This window comes from Oncorhynchus mykiss, chromosome 25 (assembly GCF_057628025.1).
Source record: "Oncorhynchus mykiss isolate SJ-2025 chromosome 25, ASM5762802v1, whole genome shotgun sequence".
In the NCBI taxonomy this organism is placed as follows: Eukaryota; Metazoa; Chordata; class Actinopteri; order Salmoniformes; family Salmonidae; genus Oncorhynchus; species Oncorhynchus mykiss.
In genome coordinates, this window is record NC_143046.1 from 59,095,585 (window position 1) to 59,116,119 (window position 20,535).

Below are 20,535 nucleotides of genomic sequence, written 5' to 3' on the forward strand. Positions count from 1 at the left end.
TTTTGTTTCACCCCCCACACATGCAGTGACCTCACCTGGTCTAAATGATGTCTCTAGAGACAAAACCTCTCTCATCGTCACTCAATGCCTAGGTTAGCTCCACTGTATTCACATCCTACCATACCCTTGTCTGTACATTGTGCCTTGAATCTATACACCCAGAATCCCGCTACTTTTGCTCTCTGTTCCGAACGCACTAGACAACCAGTTCTTATAGCCTTTAGCCGTACCCTTACCCTACTCATCCTCTGCTCCTCTGGTGATGTGGAGATTAATCCAGGCCCTGCAGCGCCTAGCTCCACTCCCCAAAACATCCTGTGGCGTACAGCATTAGCATCGAATAGACCCAGCAACATGCAACTTTTCAGGGAAGTTAGGAACCAATATACACAGGCAGTTAGGAAATCAAAGGCTAGCTTTTTCAAACATAAATTTGCATCCTGTATCACAAACTCCCAAAAGTTCTGGGACACTGTAAAGTCCATGGAGAATAAGAGCACCTCCTCCCAGCTGCCCACTGCACTGAGGATAGGAAACACTGTCACCACCAATAAATTCATGATAATTGAGAATTTCAATAAGCATTTTTCTAAGGCTGGCCATGCTTTCCACCTGGCTACCCCTACCCCAGTCAACAGCCATGCACCCCCCACAGCAATTAGCCCAAGCCTCCCCCATTTCTCCTTCACCCAAATCCAGATAGCTGATGTTCTGAAAGAGTTGCAAAATCTGGACACCTACAAATCAGCTGGGCTAGACAATCTGGACCCTCTCTTTCTAAAATGATCTGCCGCAATTGTTGCAACCCCTATTACTAGTCTTGTTCAACCTCTCTTTCATATCAACTGAGATCCCCAAAGATTGGAAAGCTGCCGCGGACATCCCCTTCTTCAAAGGGGGAGACACTCTAGACGCAAACTGTTACAGACCTATATCTATCCTACCCTGCCTTTCCAATGTCTTCGAAAGCCAAGTTAACAAACAGATCACCAACCATTTCAAATCCCACCGTACCTTCTCCGCTATGCAATCTGGTTTCTGAGCTGAGCTGGTGCACCTCAGCCATGCTCAAGGTCCTAAACGATATCATAACTGCCATCGATAAAAGACAATACTGTGCAGCCATATTCAACGACCTGGCCAAGGCTTTTGACTCTGTCAATCACCACATTCTTATCGGCAGACTCAATAGCCTTGGTTTCTCAAATGACTGCCTCGCCTAGTTCACCAACTACTTCTCAGACAGAGTTCAGTGTATCAAATCGGAGGGCCTGTTGCACGGAACTCTGGCAGTCTATATGGGGTTGCCACAGCGTTCAATTCTCTGGCCGACTTTTCTCTGTATACATCAATGATGTTGCTCTTGCTGCGGGTGATTCTCTGATCCATCTCTATGCAGACGACACCATTCTGTATACTTCTGGCCCTTTGGACACTGTGTTAACTAACCTCCAGACGAGCTTCAATGCCATACAACTCTCATTCCGTGGCCTCCAACTGCTCTTAAATGCAAGTCAAACTAAATGCATGCTCTTCAACTGATCGCTGCCTGCACCCGCCCGACCGTCCAATGGTTCTGACTTAGAATATGTGGACAATTTCAAATACCTAGGTGTCTGGTTAGACTGTAAACTCTGTAAACTGTAAGCATCTCCAATCCAAAATGAAATATAGAATCGGCTTCCCATTTCGCAACAAAGCCTCCTTCACTCATGCTGCCAAACATGCCCTTGTAAAACTGCCTATCCTACCGATCCTTGACTTCGGCGATGTCATTTACAAAATAGCCTCCAACACTCTACTCAACAAATTGGATGCAGTCTATCACAGTGCCATCCATTTTGTCACCAAAGCCCCATATACTACCCACCACTGCGACCTGTATGCTCTCGCTGGCTGACCCTCGTTTCATATTCATCGCCAAACCCACTGCCTCCAGGTCATCGTGGTCTTTGCTAAGTAAAGCCCCGCCTTATCTCAGCTCACTGGTCACCGTAGCAGCACCCACCCGTAGCACACGCTCCAGCAGGTATATTTCACTGGTCACCCCCAAAGCCAATTCCTCTCTTGGCCGCCTTTCCTTCCAGTTCTCTGCTGCCAATGACTGGAACGAATTGCAAAAATCACTGAAGCTGGAGACTCATATCTCCCTCACTAACTTTAAGCATCAGCTGTCAGAGCAGCTCCCAGATCATTGCACCTGTACACAGCCATCTGTAAATAGCCCATCCAACTACCTCATCCCATATTGTTACTTATTATTTTATTACTTCTGCACATCTATCACTCCAGTGTTTAATTGCTCAATTGTAATTACTTTGCCACTAGGGCCTATTTATTGCCTTACCTCCCTAATGTTACCTCATTTGCACACACTGTATATAGATTTTTTTCTATTGTGTTATTGACTGTACGTTTGTTGATTCCATGTGTAACTCTGTGTTGTTGTTTGTGTCGCACTGCTTTGCTTTATCTTTGCCATGTTGCAGTTGTAAATGAGAACGTGTTCTCAACTGACCTACCTGGTTAAATAAAGGTGAAATAAATAAAATAAATAAAAAATCAATGGCTACATATATTGATATGGGCTATTTTCAGCCCTTTCCTGGGTAGCTTATCAGAGATAGACATAATAACTGGGACCTTTGCCACAATCTGTAACAATTATGAGGAGCTAGGTGCTCTACACAGTGAGCTACAGTTGAAGTCGGAAGTTTACATACACTTGGAGTCATTAAAACCCGTTTTTCAACCACTCCACAAATTTCATGTCAACAAATTATAGTTTTGGCAAGTCGGTTAGGACATCTACTTAATGCATGACACAAGTAATTTTCAAACAATTCTTTACAGACAGATTATTTCACTTATAATTCACTGTAATCACAATTCCAGTGGGTCAGAAGTTTACATACACTAAGTTGACTGTGTCTTTAAACAGCTTGAAAAATCCAGAAAATTATGTCATGGCTTTAGAAGCTTCTTATAGGCTACTTGACATAATTTGATTCAATTGGAGGTGTACCTGTGGATGTATTTCAAGGCCTACCTTCAAACTCAGTGCCACAATGCTTGATATCATTGGAAAATCAAAATAAATCAGCCAAGACCTCACAAAAAACAATTGTAGACCTCCACAAGTCTGGTTCATCCTTGAGAGCAATTTCCAAACGCCTGAAGGTGCCACATTCATCTGTACAAACAATAGTACTCAAGTACAAACACCATGGGACCACACAGCCATCATACCGCTCAGGAAGGAGACTCTTTCTGTCTCCTAGAGATGAACGTACTTTGGTGTGAAAAGTGCAAATCAATCCCAGAACAAAAGCAAAGGACCTTGTGAAGATGTTGGAGGAAACGGGTACAAAAGTATCTATATCCACAGTAAAATGAGTCCTATATCGACATAACCTGAAAGGCCACTCAGCAAGGAAGAAGCCACTGCTCCAAAACCGCCATAAAAAAGCCAGACTACGGTTTGCAACTGCACATGGGGACAAAGATCGTACTCTCTGTAGAAATGTCCTCTGGTCTAATGAAACAAAAATAGAACTGTTTTGCCATAATGACCATTGTTATGTTTGAAGGAAAAAGGGGGAGGCTTGCAAGCCGAAAAACACCATATAAGCACGGGGGTGGCAGCACCATGTTGTGGGGGTGCTTTGCTGCAGGAGAGACTGGTGCACTTCACAAAATAGATGGCATCATGAGGTAGGAAAATTATGTGGATATATTGAAGCAACATCTCAAGACATCAGTCAGGAAGTTAAAGCTTGGTCGCAAATGGGTCTTCCACGTGGACAATGACCCCAAGCACATTTCCAAAGTTGTGGCAAAATGGCTTTAAGGACAGCAAAGTCAAGGTATTAGAGTGGCCATCAGAAAGCCCTAACCTCAATCCTATAGATAATTTGTGGGCAGAACTGAAAAGGCATGTGCAAGCAAGGATCCTACAAACCTAAATCAGTTACACCAGCTCTGTCAGGAGGAATGGGCCAAAATTCACCCAACTTATTGTGGGAAGCTTGTGGAAGGCTACCCAAAACGTTTGACCCAAGTTAAAGAATTTAAAGGCATTGCTACCAAATACTAATTGAGTGTATGTAAACTTCTGACCCACTGTGAATGTGATGAAAGAAATAAAAGCTGAAACAAATCATTCTCTCTACTATTATTTTGACATTTCACATTCTTAAAATAAAATGGTCATCCTAACTGACCCAAAACAGGGAATTATTACAAGGATTAAATGTCAGGAATTGTGAAAAACTGAGTTTAAATGTGTTTGGCTAACGTGTATGTAAACTTCCGACTTCAACTGTATATGACCATCCAGTCAAACACGTGATTAACGCCCTTTTCAGAACTCAGAAACTGAAATATCCTACTTGGAAAATATCAGAATCGACCAATAGGAAGCAATACGCAAAAAACATATGTACATTTTAACTCAGAGTTTCAGAGTTGTATTGAAACTCCCTACTAGTTGGTGTGATTATCAGAACATGATTTCTGCTCTCATGGGAAAGTTTTTGAGCATCTCCATCCAGATACTGAATAGGAAGCGAGACATCCCAGTCCCTCCTTTTTGTGGTTCATATACAGTCAATGAACTAAGCAGACCATCCAAGCCTTTAGGCGGCGAAAGGTGGGGAACGTCCTCTCTGAGGACACGACAGAGATCAGGAGATGGAGGCAAAGTTTAATTAGGGTATCTACTTCTCTGAAGAGACCTCTTGTTTGTGGGTGAAGTTGGGCGAGTTGACGTAACCCATGGGACAGTGCTGCAAGGGATATTTTTTGTAATTTCTCCCAACATGTGGAGTTGGAGCAGCAGGCGGCCTATGTCTAGCTGCATGGGGAGGTGAAGGGAGTCAAGGGACTCTGCATCCAGTTGAGTTGTGCTTCCTTTTGCTGCGGGAATTATGGTTGTCTCTTATTTTGCGTATATCCCAAGCCTTTCCTGGTAGAATCTTCTCTCCGCTTCTGATTGCACCACATCCACTGCTTCAAAGAACTCCCATGTTTTTCTCTCTCCCCTACTCCAATCTCATTATTATTTATATCAAATATGCAAGAGAAAAAGAGTTACAATGTTTTTTTAATGTAACAACACAAATTCTTACCTCTTCTGCAGGGGGTGCTGGCGTTTTGTCAAGTCACTACAGAGGGTATTGGAGCTCCGCTATGGAGGATGGACTTTATCCCAATGCCAATTACAAGAACACAGTGATGGACATTTTAAATGCTACTGCTCTTTAACATTTCAGCTACAATCATTAAAACAACATAAAAAATTGATAAACTTTTATAAATTAGAACTATTCAAATTTGCATGAATTAGCATAAAATAACACACAGTAATATTATAGGCCGAACTCTAGAACCGTTCAAGCTAGAGACACCCAACCAACCTGTTCCAGCTATCCTTTTATATCATCCATATTACTTCAAGACAAGCTAGCAAGCACACACATTTACTTCAGGAAATGTACTATGAGTTTTTACTTGACCTTAGTTCCCACCAGTGAAGTGTTGCTTCCATGCAGTGGCAGATTTAGGTATAGGCGACATGAGCAGCTGCCCAGGGCGTCATCTTGTGACATTTGCTCGATTGGTTTTCTATCACTCATTTGCACGTTACGTCAATGATATCATGTAACCGTGTGGGACTGTAGGTCAATTAACCGTGGGCGCCCTGATTCTAGTTTGTGAGCTAGGCAGGCTACTGCTTGGGAAGGTCTCGCACTCAGAAGTACGAGATGGGGACGGGGGCAGGGGTAGGTTGACCTCAGGTCTCCCCACTGGAAGCCCGAGGTAGGGGGAGCGGGGGAATCTATCAAATAGCGCACCTCTAACTTTGTACACTACTAATGCAATTAGTAAAATCCGTCACACTACGAAATGCTACCAAATTAAACCACAATTCATTCATTTTACTGTGAATATATAGTTTCACAGACATATTGTTGCATTTTTGAAGGGGGGGTTCGCCCAGGGAGCCATACAACCTAGAACCGCCACTGCTTCCATGTGAGACCAGTATGCCTACTATTACGGATGGGGAAGGGACATAATGTATGAATTGTATTGTGGTAAGTAGTTTCTATTGTTTTTATTTCTTTACTTACCTATTGTTTTTTGCTCTATTGGTTAGAGCCTGTAAGTAAGCATTTCACTGTAAGGTATACCTACACCTGTTGTTTTTGGTGCACGTGACAAATAAACGTTGATTTAATTTGATTTACCTCAAGAGGTTGCTATAAGACCTGTTTATGTGTAAAACTTTTCTTTGCCATTTACCAGGCAAAATATCTTCCATAAATATATTTTGAGCACCATAAACTAAACGACCTATAGGAGTAGTATTGTAGATGTCCCCATCGTGCTCATTGAGGTCCACCTTCTCTGAGGAAGGTTTAGAGAAAAATAGTCTCGAACTTCAAATTATTTGCCTGTGAATTTGCCTAATATTCACTGACATTATATAAAGAAAGACAATAATTAAAAACACAAAGGATATTTGTATTGCTGACAGTCACCCTTCATAGGAAGAGGTCTCAGCCCTTTGGTTTATGGGAGGTTTCTGATAAACTGTAGGTTTCTATTTGAGGGGTAGGCCAGACAGTTGGTTTTGGGGATGTGCCCTTTTGACCTGACGTCACACTCTATGGGGGTATAAAATCCCGTGGATTTGTCCTCTTGTCATTCACGGTGAGAAAAGACAGGACAGTCACACTACGCGTAATTGAGATTGAGAAAAAAAAAAAAAAACAATAACAAAATGACTAAAATTGTGATGGCTTATATTGGATTCCTTCTCATTGCCATTCAGTTTTCATCACACGTAAGAACTTTTTTAAGATGACTTACTCTTTAACATGTTTGTTTCGGTTGAACAAAGTATTTAATTAGGCTATCCATTCTGTAGCGTAAAGGCATTTCAACAGTACAGCTGCAACATTCAATATGGATTATTTTTGATAAACCATAGAAAATGAATCAATGTAGGATTTATTTAGAAAATCGACGGGTGTTCTCATTGACAAGCTAATGATGGCGCGTTTAATTGTTATCCGATGTTTTCTGTCTGACTGGCGAAATCTAGCGTGCGAGCGTGATATGAAACGGTGACGCCTCCCATCAATCTACTGAATCCTTACTATAAAGTTACTTCAAGATGCATAGGCTAATGTAACTTGAGAGCGACGGTATCTTTCTGCTGCGCAATTCAAATGCAGGGTATTGGCAGTTATCATTCCCTCAAGGTGATGGCACTTATGACATGTCTCAAGTTTTGTAAGGCGCATAATGCACATGTTTTTGCCGCTTGGAATTAGTCGGAAGGTATGTAGGCCTATTGAGAATTGTCCTGATTCGTCAATTGCTTGATTTGTTTGTAACATGTCAAGTTTGTCGCCAATCCTCAATGACGCGACCCTCTGCTCTCCTGTTTTAGGTCCACGCTCAAAACGCTACCACACAGTCCACTGCCATGACTGCTCCGATCAAAGCTGGCGACGTGAGTTCTAACATGACCAAGATGCCGGATGTCACTACCAAGAACATCACCATTCCCAAAGGAGCCAGTGCGTCCTTGCAGTCCAGCCCCGTCACGCTCCTCATCCACATTGCGGTGGTGGGTTCGCTCATACAGGGCCGTTTCTAGAGTACTCATGTGTACTGAACACACAGCCAGGATTAACATAGGCGGCCTAGCTGTGCAAACTGTTTCTCAAACCAATTTTTAAAATTTCGATGAGGACCGTCATGTGCGCAAATTGGGGAGTACCGGACGATAACCCCTTTCAACTTTACGCATGGGAATTCATATTTGCGCTCAAACCTACCCATTCCGTGGACACTGGCCCCAAGCACATATGGCCTAACGTGTGGTCCACTCTGTGGAGGCAGGCTATGAGGATGTACGAAACTCCTTACTTGTTTGGTTCCTGTGTACAGACGACAGGGGTCGTTAGTGATTGTTTTGCAGTTTATGCAGTGTACATTTTTATTGCGCTAGGGGACAATGTTGGTTGATGCTTACGCATCCATTTATCTGACCTGTTGCATGTGTCCATACAGTGTTATTTCTATTCCTGCAACTGCAAAGGATACTTTGTCAGAGGGTTGATGTATACTTGTGATTTTAGTGTAGTATAACATTTATTGTAAACGCATCATGATATAACTGTTGCAGCCTAATATGCTCAGATTGTTCAATAAAGTTTTGACATGTACTTGTGACAATGTATGTTTCCACTTTCTCATAGGCTACAATAACATTTGAAATGAACATAGTCCTTAGTATTTTAAAGCTTAGCTGCTCAGTAATACTTATTCCACTTCCTCTAGTGCTAAATGATAAACTAAAACACATTTTAAAATATAAGGTGTAGTGTCCCAATATTTCATGACGCATCCTTGACTAGGCTACTAAACTTTAAACAGTCTTTGCAGATGACCTTTTTTTTGCCTCAGTTTCGCACACATTGATGGGCTTTTACAACAGAATTCTACAAATGTATTATCTACTTTTATTCACACATTGTAAAAGTCAACCGTGGTCGTGTCAAAGCTGTGCTTGAACCCTTTCTGCTGTCACTAATTGGTGTTTCACTATGGCGGAAGCATAGCTGTGGGGGTGCTGTGTTTTGTACGGTGTTTCACTATGGCGGAAGCATAGCTGTGGGGGTGCTGTGTTTTGTACGGTGTTTCACTATGGCGGAAGCATAGCTGTGGGGATGCTGTGTTTTGTACGGTGTTTCACTATGGCGGAAGCATAGCTGGGGGTGCTGTGTTTTGTACGGTGTTTCACATCAGCTAATTAGTCTAATTCTCCGCTACTCAAATCTGGCGTTGGAAGAAAATGTATTTTGATAAAGTAACACCATCAATCTAACATTGTTGCAAACAGCTGCTGTTTTGACCACTACCTCAAGTTAGACAAAGTTACAGGGTATGTAATTGTCTACTTTGTCTGTTCACCGACTCATAATGACCATGGAACTTGCAGTACAGCTGTTTTAGTAACTGCATTACCACATCTTCCAACTTTTCCTGAACTGCCGTTTTGACCACTAACTGAAGTTAGACATTTTCAAAGATACAAAACATTCCCAAGCTTTTCAAATCTGGATTTGTAATCATATGTACCAATCTCTAGAGCGCTGTTTTAGTAACCCATTTCCTGTTATCTTCAAACACCTCTGTCATTGAGATTCCAAAATGGAACCGTTGCTAGGATACTCATCAGATTCCATTTTAAACCAAGTATCTTTCTACCTATTTAAGCATTCACCTTGCGCTAGCTGTATGAACTGGTGGTTCATACTAAATATGCTTCTCTGCATCTCTGGTAAAATATTGAAGAATGTGACTCTTAGAACATTTAATTGCTTGCTCTGTTTAGTCTAGCAACCTTGCCAGCAGGCATACCAACTAAAATAGACAAGCTACTCTAACTTGATAGCCTAAAATGGCTTGGTAGCTAGTTGAGGTATTGCATTAGGATCCTCATGATCTGTTGCAAAAGCCTACACATCAATACATACACACAAACTATCTAGGTCAAATAGGGGAGAGGCATTGTTATGAAGAGTTAATCTGTTTTTTTTTTTTAAACCATGTTTGTTCATTTGAACAGTATGAGATGAAACTGAGTTCCATGCAATAATGGCTCTATATACTCTACACTTAAATTTGTTCTAAATTTGAAAAATACCCCTGGAGGCATGTTTGGTTGGGTAAGTGTGTGTCAGAGCTGTATGTAAGTTGACTATACAAACTATTTGGAATGTTCAACACAATGTTTCTTATAAAAATAAGGCAGTCAGTCTCAAGTCTTATCCAAGAGAGACTGGCATGCGTAGTATTTATATCAGCTCTCTGATTACAATGAAGAGCAAGACGTACCGCTCAGTTCTGGGCCAGCTGCAGCTTAACTTGGTCTTTCCTTGAAGCACTCGACCACACGACTGGACAATAATCAAGATAAGACAAAACTAGAACCTGCAGGACTTGCTTTTGGGAGTGTGGTGTCAAAGAAGCAGAGCATCTCTTTATTACGGACAGACCTCTCCCCATCTTTACAACCATTGAATCTATATGTTTTGACCATGACAATCTAAGGTAACCGTAAGTAATTTAGTCTCAACTTGTTCAACAGGTACACCATTCTGTCACGACTTCCGCCGAAGTCGGTCCCTCTCGTTGTTCGGGCGGTGTTCGGAGGTCGACGTCACCGACCTTCTAGCCATCGCTGATCCATTTTTCATTGGTCTTGTCTTCCTTCACACCTGGTTCCAATTCCATCAATTACATGTGTATTTAATCCTCTGTTTCCCCTCATGTCCTTGTCGGTGATTGTTTGATTGTATATATTGTGCAAGTTATGTTCTGTTGTGCGACGGGTTTTGTACCCACTTTAATTCTGTATATTTTGGTTTTCGGAGTTTTGTGAGCTCTTATTAAACAACTCCGTTTATACCAAGTTTGTTCTCCTGCGCCTGACTTCCCTGCCACCAGCACGCACCCATTACACATTCATTACCAGATTCAGCTGGGATCTAGAACTTAGGGAATTATTTATACCAAATACAATGCTCTTAGAGATGTTCAGCGCCAGTTAATTATTGGCCACCCATTCCTAAACAGACTGCAACTCTTAAGGGTTTCATTTGACTTGAATAGCTGTGGTTGCTGATGTGTATATAGTGGATTTTTTTTACATTTATTTAACCTTTATTTAACTAGGCAAGTCAGTTAAGAACTGAATCATCAGCATACATGGACACATCTGCTTTGTTTAATGCCAGTGGCAGGTCATTAGTAAAAATTGGAAAGAGTACAGGGCCTTGAGAGCTGCGGTACACCACGCTTTACATGTTTGACATTAGAGAAGCTTCCATTAAAGAAAACATTTTGAGTTTCCTTTGAGTTTTATTAGATCGAAAGGTTCCCAATCTTCCAACCGAATTATCTAGCTGGCTAGCTAAAGCCAATTTCATGAAATTGATAGGCGGCTGGTATTACAGAGAAACAAAAAAAAACATTTTTTTAGTATTTATTCTTCAAGAAGAAATCAATAGCTTAATCAAATCAATTTACAAACATACCTCCTGCAAGTTCTTCCCATCACCGGCAGCTAAAATCAAATCAAACGCTGTGTGTGTCACTCTACTGTAAGGTGTCTAGGTGTAGCAGGTAAGGCGGAGTCAGGTGCAGCACACAGAGATGAGTAATAAACGTAACGTTACTCAAAACAACGAATACAAACAAACAAGCTCACTAATGAGACCAACTTACAATGAACAAACACACACAAAACCATGGGGGAACTAGAGGGTAAAATAATGAACATAATTATGGGAAGAGAAACCAGGTGTGTACAATGAAGACAAAACAAATGGAAAATGAAAAGTGGATCGGTGGTGGCTCGAAAACCGGTGACGTCGACTGCCGAAAGCCGCCCGAACAAGGAGAGGGACCAACTTTGGCGGAAGTCGTGACATTACACTCCCTCTCCTCCTCCACTGATGATACTGCACACACTAGAGTCTATCCAATGGCCTGCCTAGCATTTCTTTGCTCAGTGCAACTTGGAAATAATCACTTACTAGGGAGAATAGGGGGGTCCAGTTAGTGTGTGAATTATGACAAAACGTGGACTTAAAAATTAAGTTTAGTAATTATTTTAACATAAACAGGACAAATCTGAGTGGGCACATGCCCTTGTGCCCCCTATGGGCATGACGCCACTGTCCATGCTAGACGCTGGGAGGATTCTATCCTCCCGGTCAAGGACAGAGGACAGAGTCAAGGAGAAGGTGGCATAGTCGCGGGAAGTAGTTTTGAGCAGGGGGTGCTGACTGGAAAAAATGATCACCTTTATAATAAAGCACTCCATGCATGATGCATCTATGCAGGCTAACAAAATCCAATTCCTTATGTGATGAGTAGCTTAAGCATGGGACAAGATTCGGTAGCAGTATCACTGCAGTCTAAATGCATTTCACTCATGGCTATTTGCAAAACAACTGTGCACACATTTCTTTGTAATACATAATTACAATAGGTGTGTGTAAGAGAGCAAAAACGAGATGGGGTTTTGCAACTAAATTAGTAAACACAAGATCGTGCCTAATAAAATAGAGCACAAAAATAAACGGTTTCAGGACATTGCCAGCCAACACGGAGAAAAGTGCTTACCTAGATCCAGCACCGACGGGGTCGCACCCTGTGTTGCTTCATAGTAGGCCAGTAAGTAAGTCTACGTGCTTGACATGGGCCGGAGCAGGCCGGAGAGCTGAGGGCAAGAGAATGCCATGTTCCTTACTTGATATTATTCCCATTCCACTTTCTCCAAGTTTAGAATAGGAAATTCATAAAAAATCAAAGTGAGAGACTATTGTGAGCACTGGGGAGAGAAGAGAAAAGAGAGAGAGGGGGGAGAGAGGAGGGTGAGAAAGAGACCTGACTCAACTCAAACCCCCACAACTGAATAGATAAGAGCATAAATATCTATGCATAGTCACTTTACCCTTACCTACATGTACAAATAACCTCGACTAACCTGTACCCCTGCACGTTGACTCGGTACCGGTACCCCCTGTACATCGTCTCATTATTGTTATTTTATTGTGGGACTCACTGTGTTTGTCAAACAAATGTCTCTTGACCGTAAAGTTTCTGATAACTCTTTCAACTCCTTTCACGCATCCATCATGAGACCCATATTCTTCATAAAATGACCAAATGAAATAAAATGTTACTTGTCACATGCGCCGAATACAAATGCTTACTTACAAGCCCTTAACCAACAATGCAGTTCAAGAAACAGAGTTAATAAAATATTGACTAAATAAACTAAAGTTAAAAAAATCAAAAAGTAACACAAGATATTTACATAACAATAGCGAGGCTCTATACAGGGGATACCGGTACCGAGTCAATGTGGGCGGGTACAGGTTAGTCGAGGTAATTTGTAAAGTGACTATGCATAGATAATAAACAGCGAGTAGCGGCAGTGTTGATCTTCACTGGCAGTACACAAGTCATTGTAAAGTGCACCATGCATCGACCAGACTGCTTTAGCAGTTCTATATGATGACGACACCCATCGTACCCACAAGACATTAAACTTGACATTAAACACCTTATAAAGACATTAGAACTTGTCTATAAAACATGTTAAGTGATTGATTTCTGTACAACACTTCACTGCATCCCTAACAGACAACTCTTTAGACAATTTAAACAATGCCAGCCAATCAGATGTGGAAACTGGCCGTATGTCAGTTTCCAGTTGAGCGTTGCATTTGTGACTCTCCAGTTCCAGAACATCTGGGAAAAAAGGTCAGTGGTTCTGAGTTGTGTGTGGATGTTCTAAGGTAGACAACCAAACAATACCTCTTGCTAAGATAAGTGAGTTTTGGCCTAGTGCTTTTGATACTGGCCACCAAAGCCTGTCTCATCTCTTTTGAAATGAAATGTATATTGTCTGAACATGTCACGTTTGAATGTAGGACTCGACCCATGTTACCACCGTTGATCCTCTCTAGGTCTATCAGCCCAGGATGGTCCGTGAAGGGACGTTTTTTTTAGGTGACATAGTAAGCCGTTCTGAAGAGATTTGGTAGAAAAAATATACTCTTAAAAAGTGAGCATCCAGCTCTTTTGCAGCTCTTTTTTGTGAAGAATTTCATGTGCAAGTTTATGGCTCTGTGAATCAGTGTTCATATATTTTATTTTTCAGAGATCCCATTTTTTTGGCTTTGTCTGCACAAATGGAGCAACTCTGTCTATATATCCCAAGTGACCTCACATCCATACAGGAGTTACATGCTAGCTTTTTGTCCTTTACCAAAATTAATGGGATTCTTTTTTTTAAGTGCTCATATTATATGACATGTTGTGGGCGAAATTACAAAATTTTGTCATAATACTGTTTTTGCATCAAATGGTTGCTTTATGCAACAAAATATGGGGTTCTTAGAACAATATTGTGTCTGTATTCTTCTGAGTTGGGCCTCTGGAGGCTTAATGCTGATAGTGGATGTTCGATGCCTTTGGTGATAAAAAAAACTAAAAACCGCATTCCATAGCATGAGTTGGTGTTTGTGTGCTGGAAGGTACCAGGGAGAGATGGCTAGGGTATGGGTTTCTACACAATGAAAACAGTCTTTAAAACAGTCTTTACAGTGTATTTCATACAAATCCTAACCTTGTGACCCATTTCAGTCATCAGTTGTTTGAAATGAAAATTCAGGAGGATGTACTGTGCTATAAAATGCTGTGGCTCAACTCCAATCGTGGGGCTCTCAGCGAATTATCTAGGGGTGGTTCGTCAACCTGCTTCATTATTGCCATAATTAATCAATGTTGTTAATACGTTTTGAATAAAGTAATATCCTGATTGGTGATTGACCTTGTCTCTCCTCATTATTGATTAGTATTTCCACGACAGACAGTTTCTAGCAGTATGGCAAACTTTGCAGAGTCGGGGCTGTGCTAGGCTGGACTGTACTGTTCAGAGCCTGGGATGTACCACTCTCTGGTGTGCTGTTGATTAAATCTGACTTTGCCAACTCCGCTCTCTAATACAGTGACTTCAGGAAGTATTCACACCCCTTGAATTTTTCCACATTTTGTTGTGTTACAGCCTGAATTTAAAATGGATTAAATATAAACATTTTGTCACTGGCCTACACAAAAATACCCCATAATGTCAAAGTGGAATTATGTTTACAAAGTAATAAAAAATTTGTCAATAAGTATTCAACCCCTTTGTTATGGCAAGCCTAAATATGTTCAGGACAAAAAAGTTGCTTAACCTTTCAACCCATCAACAACATTCCGCTGAAAAGGCAGTGCGCAAAATTTAATATTTAACTTTCACACATTAAAATGTTTAAAACGTTTCAGGTAGCCTTCCACAAGCTTCCCACAATAAGTTGGGTGAATTTTGGCCCATTCCTCCTGACAGAGTCAGGTTTGTAGGCCTGTTTGTCGACTGTTGTTCTGGGATTGATTTGCAGTTTTCGCACCAAAGTATGTTCATCTCTAGGAGAGGTGTCTCCTTCCTGAGCGGTATGACGGCTGCGTGGTCCCATGGTGTTTATACTTGCGTAATATCGTTTGTGCAGATGAATGTGGTACCTTCAGGCATTTGGAAACTCCTCCCAAGGATGAACCAGACTTGTGGAGGTCTACAATTCTTTTTCTGAGGTCTTGGATGATTTCTTTTGAGTTTCCCATGATGTCAAGCAAAGAGGCACTGAGTTTGAAGGTAGGCCTTGAAGTACATCTACAGGTACACCTCCAATTGACTCAAATGATGTCAATTAGCATATTAGAAGCTTCTAAAGACATGACATAATTTTCTGGAATTTTCCAAGCTGTTTAAAGGCACAGTCAACTTCGTGTATGTAAACTTCTGACCCACTGGAATTGTGATACAGTGAATTACAAGTGAAATAATCTGTCTGTAAACAATTGTTGGAAAAATGACTTGTGTCATGCACAAAGTAGATGTCCTAACCTACTTGCCAAAACTCTGGTTTGTTAACAAGAAATTTGTGGAGTGGTTGAAAAATTTGTTTTAATGTCTCTGACCTAAGTGTATGTAAACTTCCGACTTCAACTGTATATATATATATATATATATATATATATATATATATATATATATATATATATGTCACGAGAATTTTCAATCCCAACGATGACTGTAGCTTTGACCAATTCCCCCTAGATTGTAAAGCTAGGGTTGATAAGAATTAGACAAATACTCAGCTTAATGCAAAAGGTTAGTATAGTTTATTCATGGGAGCTCTAAAGACAAAAATGAAGACTCAGTCTTTTTATAATATACACACACATTCCCATCTTTAGGTCACTCCCTTCTCAAATGACCAGTACTTTCCCACTAACCACATCGTAGAGAAAGAACCGTTGGGGCCCTCTTTGTTAGAAAACCTCTAATGGTTTTCTATTGTCTGTTTTTCAACTTCTCTCTGCTTACACCCTTACTAAAGACTATAATATCCTAGTATTATAATTCTAACATAGCTACACACATCTTCATATTATCTTCTTATGATTCTCAAACATTTCACACCATTATACAATATCAGAGTGGAACACTTTTGCCATTATCTCAAACCATACAAATTATTCTAACAATATATAAATAATAATACATGTCACATGTCAGTTTGCAAACAATGGAAAAATATAGATATTTGAGGTAATCAAGCTGCATACAAGCGCGGTCTCTTTTTTTGTTGTCTTGAGTAAAGCAGCTCCAAAAAGCAGGTGTTTCAGCCTAGGTCAGTGCTTTCTGTGGTGGTGGGTCAGTCAGCAGTGTTGGATTTGAAATGTTGAACATAGAGATATTAAAGACATGATAGATCAGCCACATAGTATATAAAGGAGTGAGATCTGTAGAAAGACAGAGTGGCTGTGGAATGTGCTGGGTGGACGGTAGGAGATCAAAGGATTGCTATAGGGGAAGCAGATGGACATCTGTGGATTAAGCGAAGGAGGGGTTGAGGTCAGGAGGTCAGGTCAGATCCCCTGAAGGGTGTAATAAGGGTTCCTTTTCCTGTGGAACCATAAGATGTAAGTATTGGAGAGAAGGAGGAGTGTCTTAAGTGGGATATATATATATGTATGTATACCTGTGATGGTGAGAAATGTTTGTGTCACGACATCCGCCGAAGTCGGTCCTTCTCCTTGTTCGGGTGGTGTTCGGCGGTCGACGTCACCGGCTTTCTAGTCACCATCGATCCATGTTTCAGTTTCGTTTTGTTTTGTCTGTATTACACACACACACCTGGTTTCTATTACACATCACATTCCTTATTTAACCCTCTGGCATACATTCCTGTTCTGTCCGTGATTGTTTATGTCGTTAGTGGTTGTGTTTTGTGCTAGTGTTTTTTGTATGTTCCTATTTGGAATTTTTCTTGATATTTTGAGTAAACTCAGTTATGCTACTCAATACCTGTGTCCTGCGCCTGACTCCGCTATAACTCTGCACCCAATCGCTGACAGTTTGGCTGTCTGAATGCAGCTGTGTCGACCCTTTGGGAAGAATTAAAATTGGTTAAGCTTCTCTAGTGTCCGTGAGTTATTTACTCTGAAAAATAAGAACCTAACAGCGGAAAATATGGAGTGTAGGGGTTGGTGATGTTCTCTAGTTGCGCCGTGATTGGTTCAGTGTTCTGTCACTCATGGGGACACTATGTAGTCACAAAATCTACGTGGAGAGCATGAAAATTCAAGCCACTTGGGTGCTGCCATAGAGTTACTTTAGAAGTGCCCATCCAAGAAGGCTCAAGGTCATTGGACACAATATCACATTATATCTACTGTAGCTTTGATTGGACAGATCATGTCAACATCATACTTTCAGAATCTTAGCTAGCAAGCTAGCAGTCATCATTATGAATCAAGCCGACAATCTACTGGCAAATCCTTTTCAGTCCTTGTCATATGAAAATAAATTATGAAGATAAATTATAGATAAAACATATCAGTGCTCATCGGCCATTGCACAAGAACATTATACAACAAGTTGGAAATCTTATATTCAACAATGAGTGTTTTGGAAGGAATCAGTGGCTGACTGCAAGCAAGCATTGGAGTGGGTGTGTGGGTGTGTGGTCCAAGTCTGGGTTTAAGGGTCTCTTTTCCAAGCTTAAATGGATAAACATTCAACATTGGCCATCCTGTCAATCCAGCATGATTTCTGCCGCATTCAAAACAACTGGAAACTCGGAACTGGGAAATCTCAGACTTCAGTGAGTTCAAGACAACTGGGAACTCTGTAAAAAAAATAGCTCCAACTGGGAAAATACGTTTCGAATGGTTATCCAACTCGGAATTCCAAGTCGGGAATTTGGGGCTCTTTCTTGAGCTCTGACCTGAAGATCACTGACGTCATGATTCAAACTTATTTTTTTCCAAGTTGCCAAATGTCTTGAAAGCACCATAAATCCAGAGAATCACAGACTTTGACCACAAAGTTTGATGACAAAACTTGCCCACGACTTCCTGTTCAAGTGAGCACAGCACAACAAGGTGAGTCCAAAAATGTATTGTATGCTGCTGCATAAATTATGTAATATGCCAGGGAGATATGTATACTATAGCTAAGAGAGTAATTCTAAGTGTATGTTGTGTGGTAAGCTGTTAGTAGCCCATGTGCCTCACCCTAATAATTTGGTCCCCTTTCCCCTCATAACGTAGCCTAACGTTCTGACTTGGTGGTGCACATATAGCCTGTTTTAGAGAAATGTCATCAAATATTGTAAGAGCTTTCATTGTCTGCTATTATACCCCCTTTATTTATCCTACGTTTCTGACTTGGTGTACAGAGATAATACTGTAGGAACGGCCCATGTTCTGAATTCTGTCGCTGTACATTTCAAAAGTGCTGAACAAATAGTGATATAGACTACGTCCGTCCTAGCTCGCTCATTAATGTCTTAATCAAAATTATAGATTGCCTCTATTCCGCTCGTCGTCCCTTTATGCCATGGTTTGTACATCTCAATTGTCACGATTAAACACATTTGTTCAAGAAAGTCATCCATATCAGCTATGTTTTTTTAAAGGCAGTAAATGAGGCTAAATTAACTGTTTTGCTGCCAGACAAGGCTATGCTGATAGCCAGGTGTAGCAATGGTAAGGGGTTGGGAATGCTGTTGGGACTGTGGTTGCCCTAACAGTTTGTGAGCATTTGTGAAAATTTTATTGCAATATAGAGTGGGAAATTGACTGTGCGTTTGGACAATTAATAGACACTGTAAAGTCTACAAAGAGAGTGCACAATTTTGCTGGTTATGAGGTTGGGAGATAGCGAACCTATCTAGCTGGCTAGATAAAGTCAAATTCTTGAAATTGCTAGGTGGATAGTATTGCAGAGAAACAACAAAACATTTTGGTTTTATTTTTTGATTAAGAAGGAATCAATAGGCTACATAACTTAATCAAATTAATTTACAACATACCTCCTGCGAGTCCTTGCCTGGTAATCCTTGCCTGGTCCAGTCAGTGTGCCCACTCCGCAAAATACCACTGACAGATCTTTTCTATAAATAATTACGATAGAAATGAAGTTTAGTGATTAATTTAACATCTGAAAAATAATAAAAAGTGGACAAATCTGAGGGGGCACATACCCTTGTGCCCCATATGGGCATGATGCCACTGTCCACGCTAGCCACTGGGAGGATGCTCTTGTGCATCCTCTGCTGAAGTAGGTAATTAATGGGAGGAGGACACTCCTTTGTTCACCTACAATAATTTACACTATCCTAGACACCTCGACTACTTAGTGGTTTACGAGTTACGGAGGAGAGGAGGACGGAGGAGTCAAGGAGAGGATGGCATAGCTTCGGGAAGATGTTTTGAGTAGGGCTTGCTGACTGAAAATGTTTTACTACTTTTCCAATATTTCTCTATTTTCTTTCTCTCTGCATTGTTGGGAATGGTCCGTAAAGTAAGCATTTCACTGTCAGTTTACACCTGTTGTTTACGAAGCATGTGATGAATAAAATTGTATTTGATTTCAAAGAACTCCATCTCCACCGCAGCACCAGCACCCCTACTTCCTGCGGCTATGGAGGATGGGCTTTAGACCAATAGAGAATCTCCCAATGCCAACCATAAGAACACAGTGATAGACATTTTAAATGCTACTGCTCTTTCACCATTTCAGCTACAAACATTAAAACAACTTCAACATTTTCAAAACTTTAGAAATTATAACTATTTACATTTTCATTAATTAGCATAAATAACCCACCAACAGTAATATTATAGGCCTAACTAAAACCGTTCAAGCTAGAGACACCCAATCAACTTTCACCTGTTCCAGCTATCCTTTTCTATCAACCATATTACTTCAAGACAAGCTAACAAGCACACAGATTTTCTTTAGGAAATGTACTTTTCGAGTATTCAGTTGACCTTTGTCAGTGCCGGTGAATTATAGCTTCCATGTAAGACCAATAGGTCAAGTACAGTATTACGGACAAATGAACCGAATTGCGTTGTGGTTAAAAGCTTATATTTACCGCAAAAGGTCGCTATAAGAGCTGCTTATCTGTAAAACTTTTCTTTGCCATTTACCATGCAAAATATCCCCATAAATATATTCTGAACAACATAAACTAGACTAACTGTATAATTATTATTGTTCGAAAAATGTCCCCATCGTGCTCATGGAATCAACCTTCTCAGAGGAGGAAGGTAGAGATAATAATTGTCTCAAACTCTTCAAATTGTAAACCAGTGAATTCATATCAAAAGACAATGATTATAAACACAAAGGCTATTTGTATTGCTGACAGTCACACCCCAAAAACGTATAAGAAGAGGTCTCAGAGGTGTAGTTTATGGGATGTTTCTGATAAACTGTAGGTTTCCATTTGATTGGAAGGCTGAACAGGTGGTTTGGGAGATGCGCAGTGTTGCCCAACGTCACACTCGGTGGTGGTATAAATTCCCCTGGGTTTCTCC

General features: G+C 40.8%; 1 long non-coding RNA gene across 1 annotated transcript; it reads left to right on the forward strand.

The window, feature by feature from the left end:
* The first annotated feature begins 6,710 nt into the window (after window positions 1-6,710).
* Window positions 6,711-8,254, forward strand: LOC118944368 (uncharacterized). Its single transcript, XR_005039595.2, has 2 exons — window positions 6,711-6,850; window positions 7,463-8,254. It is a non-coding gene; the product is annotated as an uncharacterized LOC118944368 (long non-coding RNA).
* The last annotated feature ends 12,281 nt before the right edge of the window (window positions 8,255-20,535 follow it).